This window comes from Etheostoma spectabile, chromosome 16 (assembly GCF_008692095.1).
Source record: "Etheostoma spectabile isolate EspeVRDwgs_2016 chromosome 16, UIUC_Espe_1.0, whole genome shotgun sequence".
Taxonomy (NCBI): Eukaryota; Metazoa; Chordata; class Actinopteri; order Perciformes; family Percidae; genus Etheostoma; species Etheostoma spectabile.
The window spans coordinates 22,509,584-22,515,168 of record NC_045748.1 but is presented as its reverse complement, the minus strand read 5'-3'; positions in this window follow the sequence as shown (position 1 = coordinate 22,515,168).

The window sequence follows — 5,585 nt, the reverse complement described above, 5'->3', positions numbered from 1 at the left end:
TGTGCCTCTTCAGACCGCCGGTCCCTGAATCACTTGCGTACTTGACTAAGACTAAGCACGTCTTACAAGCAACGTACATCGTGCTATCACCGTCACATTCTACTCTCATAAACTTAATTAATATTTCTAGACTTTCCGACCAGTTCTGTGAACTTAATAGACATGTCCTTACTTCTGACTTTGCGCTGTAAATCATTTTTTGCCACATCGACTTCTCCGCGGCGGTTAGCTCCCTCATCACTGCTCTTTGAATTACGGCGGTAAGCCGTGACAAAAAGCACCGATGGCTTCTGGGACAACTGGGTTGTGTAGTTTTTTTTTTTAATGGCGTTACATTGTAGGCGTATTAAAAGGAAACTACAAAATGGTGCATTTACTTTTTTTTGCATTTAGGTGCATTTAGATTTTTTTGTCGTCTTTGCTATTGGTTGATTCCCGCTCCCGTCTGCTTCCGTTAACCATTTATCCTGTACCGTCCAAATCCCGTGATTAATAGTAAATATGACTCCCATCCTGCAGGAATCCCACGGGAATCCCGTGACCCGTGGGATTCCCAAAAAAATGTCAGCCTCTATGCAGCACATACTGGAAGTTGTGATAAATGGCGACCTGTGATTGGTCGGGGGCCAACTGTCTCAGCCACATCATCAGTTGCATTCCTCTGTGATGGCCTAATCTGACACAGATTTGATCATGGACGTAAAAATACCACATAGTCTGATCCTTAATGAAAAACTGGTGGAGAGAAAAAATTGTGCTGATAGATGGATTTTCAGGATGTACTTACTGTATGTGCTCTAAAATAAAAATTAGGGGATAAATTGACTGGCACCGAGGTCAAAACGAGACGCGAGACTGAGCTGAAATCTCGGAACATCCAGCATACTTAACAGACTAGTTTGACACCTAATTTATAACCCTTAATTTTCCTGATTAATTTTCCTGTCGTCTTGGTCTTAAGAACGTCTCACATGGCTCGTGTTAATTTGATGTCACGGGGAGAGCCCCCCCCCGTAATATCTCCACTTTAATTCTTAACGCTTCCTGTTCAAACTTATATTGCCGTCCTTTTCAATTTAGCTGAAGGCTTGAGCAGATGGAATTGGGCGACGGGCCGAGGTAGATGAATCGGTTTGGGAGTGAGACGTAATATCAGCGGCCAAACAATCGCGCCTCCTCTTCAGAAAGGGTCGACCTTCGACCCGCGTGGCAGCGCAGCCGCAAAACCCCGAGGACGAACCCATTTCAGAAATCATCATGGAGAAGCATGTTGGCCGTGTGGACGGACAGCGAGGGACAGGCTCTATTGCTGAACTCCCCCGTATTCCCATTATAGAGACCACACAATGGCACGCCGGCCAATTCTCTACCCCGCTGTTAAAATGAAGCCCTATTCAGTTTTATGTAGGCCATCTGTAAGTCTACTCAATCCTAAAAATAAAAAATTGAGTGAAATAGAACATATTCATCGCTCTCCGCTCTCACTTTAGATGGCTTGGAGCTGAATGGGATCTCTGAAAGGAGAGAGCTGAGCCAGAGAAAACACAGAGCGGCGTGCTGTGATTGACTCAAGGCCTGTGAAATAGGCTAAATCTATTATTCAGACTTATACAGGACTGTAGGGTGAAGCCCATACCTTAGGGGGAATAAAATCAATATTTGCAAAATGGCCTTTTGTACCGGTGCAGAATAGTAGACCATTGTGATTGATCATTGGTTATTCCAATACAATAGAACCACAATATGTTACACTTTCTGTCATTGATCCCCTTTTTCACGTATTATGTCATGTTAGAATATGAACTGTTATACCGAGTAATTATGTGTGGCTCTACAGAAATGAAGCTAGCAGGACTTCTTTCTGCAGTGGCTGCTGTATTTCGGATTATCACACGGCTTTGTTAAATACTCACTTATGGTCAATTACAGCATTCTAGCGTCTGTTACTTCTGCTATGAATAACAGACCGTTGCTGTGGACGCAGTGCTGATCATAGAGTCCGGACGTCCATTTTGAAATCGATAAAAATCATATTGAAATCAATATTTTGTGACAAGTTCTTGGTTTCTTTTGCAAGGAGCCGTGTCATAAGCGGGAAAAATGTAGAACGAGCAGGTTTTGATTGCAAGGGAATCCCCTTCAGGGTGATTCAAGACCTGCATCCCCCTGTTAGGGTTCGAATTCGCTATAATGACCAGCCTGGTCTACATTGTCCTATGTAGCATGTGATTAGCTTTAGCAGGGCTAGCCCAAGAACCTTTGGGGCCTACCTAAGCCCAACACAGTTTCAGTTACATCTAAAGCTTTGCGAGAGGGGTCTTCAATGATTTTAAGTCCCAGGACCTCTTAGCTGAAAGAGAGATGGAGCAGGGACCCCCTACTATAAATATTGTATCAAATGTAGCTCCATATTAAAATGGGCAGCCTATTGTCTTTACAAATAGGCTACCTTTGTATGATGCATGTAATACTAAGCTTTTAAAATGATCAAATGTTGGTATATTCATATACATTATGATTAATTGTTAAAATGTTAGTAATTGTTATTATAATTGATACAGCTTAACTGTATCTGGGCATGCTACTAGACCTATTGTCAATTTTATCTTTACAAATAATATGTTGGATTCATGTTAATGTGGCCTATATTTTCATATAGTATATACTGTGAATATAACAATACTTTGGTAGGCCCACTGCAGCTACTCTGAGTGCCCCCTAGGGGTCCTGGACCCCCTGTTGAAGATCTCTGCTTTGCGGAATACAACACCGTTCTACAAATGGCAGAAAGGTCGAAAAGAAGTTAGTCACCCAAATTGTCCAACAGATAAACATTAGAGTGTAGTCTGGCACACAGGTGAAATGTATTCAAGTCTAAAAATCAGCCTTCGATAGAAGCTGAAGTATTAGAGGTAGAAGCAGTTGTAGGGTTGACTAGTTCTGATAGAGCTAATGTTCCCATGCAGCCTTCAGCAGAGTGTTACGGTAACTGTTACACAACAACAACACAAAGCCGAAACACATGGGACAAGACGGAGCTGCAGGCGACGCAGAGGCAGGTGTTCTCCCAGCCCGGGGCCTCGAAGGGCCACCTGGCGCTCAGGTACATACACAGTTATTGTATAAAGACTCTCACTTCCCAGCAATGGAACTGGATTAAATCCCAAGAGCCAGCTCACAGACAGGGCAGCTCTACAACACGCACTATAACACACACACGCACACATAGACAACCAGTGGCTGAGGAGATAACCTCTGACCAGGTAGAATTAGTACAAAGTAGTGCAAAGTAACTGGAACACGCACTGGAATTCTGGGAATCCAATTGGTGGCAGCTGGTAGCAAATGGCTGATACACTGATAAGTCTGACAAACACAAAATACGTTTTATTTTAAAGAAGTAATCAGCTGTCTTCAAGTCTAACTCAAGAGATTGCTTTTTTTAAATGTAGACAGGTATAATACAATGGTTGGTTTTGTCACAACTTGACTATACCGGAAAACGTCTATGTCTTCTCTTCACTGTTAATCCAGGCCATGCATGATGTTCTCTCCATCTGACAGATTTTTAAGCAATCTTCTCGTGTTCTTTTGTAAAATCTGCACTCTGGCCAGGCCAAAAACGGTCAACGTGGTCATAGCCAGGGCCGGCCTGTGGCTTAGGCAGTATAGGCAAATGCTAAGGGCGCAAACCACCAGGGGGCGCCCGGCCTGTGCTGTACCTGAACGTAGGGTGACCAGACGTCCCCGGTTCCGGGGACAGTCCCTTATTTTGGTCTACCGGTCCCCGTGGATCTGTCCCCGAAATGTCCCCGGTTTTCACTGAAAACCGAAATTGGAATGAAAGAAAAAACGTAGCCGATATCGCACACCCAACACACGCAGGCTCCAGACCGCCAGAGCCAGCGGTGCTCAGAGATGTTTTAGAAGCCGTTATTACGATGCTAAAAAAGCACGATATTTACATGGAGTCTGGTGCGTTTAGCGAACGCAATTTCGCGGACTTTATGTTTTAAAAAGGATCTAATCTTTAACAGAAAGGTCGCCCTCCTTAGAAATCCTTCATAATGTTGTCAGACACTAGAATATTAATCTGAGTCTGTTAGCGCTAAACAAGCAATTTTATGAACGTAAATACAAGCTGGACAATTATCTATTAACTTACATTGCAGCGATCTCGTTTAATACTGCATCAATGTCAAAGGAAATATGTCCTCAGTAGTTTTTATTGTATCTGATTTCTCAATGAGTGTTGCAGAAACAGCCTTGAGCAGTAAAGCAAAAGCTGTCAGATAAATGTAGTTCAGTAACATTACAACATTATGAATATTGAGACTCTATCTTGAAATATTAAGACTTTCTATCTTGAAATATTAGGACTATAAGGACTTCTATCTTGAAATATTAGGACTTTCTATCTTGAAATTAGAGATAAGGACTTTTATCTTGAAATATTAAGACTTTCTATCTGAAATATAGGACTTATAAGGACTTTCTATCTTGAATATTAGGACCATTAGGACTTATATTTTGAAATATTAAGACTTCTATCTTTAAATATTAGGACTTTTTATCTTGAAGTATAAGGATGGATTTTTTATCTTGAAACTATAAGGACTTTCTAGCTTGAAATATAAGACTTTTTATCTTGAAATATAGGACTTTTTATATTGAAATATTTGGGCCTTTTATCTTGAAATATTAGGATTGTTTTATCTTGGGTGGAGTGGAGTGGAGTAGGAACTAGCAGCAGGGGGGGTCTAGGATGATACCTTGGGGGGGCTCAGCCCCTAATGAGAACAGTCTAGTGCTAGTGTACCCGTTTTAAGTTTTACAAAATAAAAACATTACGTGTTTTGGAGGTAATACGCTTCTGGCTGAAAATGTCCCGGATTTTGTCTGAGAAATTGGTCACCTTACTATAAAACGTCACCTTAATTAAAAAAACAAGCCGACTTCTTACCTGCATCTAAATCTCAGAATGTCAAAGCGTCAAACTGTCTGGTGCCCAGGGGAGGAAAAAAAGAAAGTAGAGGAGGAAAACAAGACAGAGGTAATGTTACAGTAAAGTGTAATGATATTATTTGCTTGCAGAACAATGATCGATAATAGCATTAGCCGTTAGCATGACATAGTTGGCTAATCAATAAATAGCGAGCGCTATCTGTTAGTTTTAACATCAGTTAACTGTACAGTGATGCAAGGGGGCGCCACCTAAAATCTTGCCTAGGGCACCAAATTGTTTAGGGCCGGGCCTGGTCATAGCCTACTACCAGCTCAATACACATTTCAGTCTAGAGTAGCCAGTCCCACCTTCTTGTGTTCATCATACCATTAACAAACTCGTTTTTCTGAATTTGTTGTGTATTACGATGTAAAGCCATAGGATTTAATCTGTCCATTGTTGGCCTAAAGTCTAAAGTCCTGTTTAGGCATTAGTGGTCACCAGGGACGTCACTAGGATTGAAAGAAAAGGGGGTGCTTAGCCCCCCAGGGCATTCGTAACTTGCGTTTGCAAAATCTTTTCACTCATATCTTTTATTACTGTATTAGAGCTCCACTTATGTCAACAACCAGTCAACAAA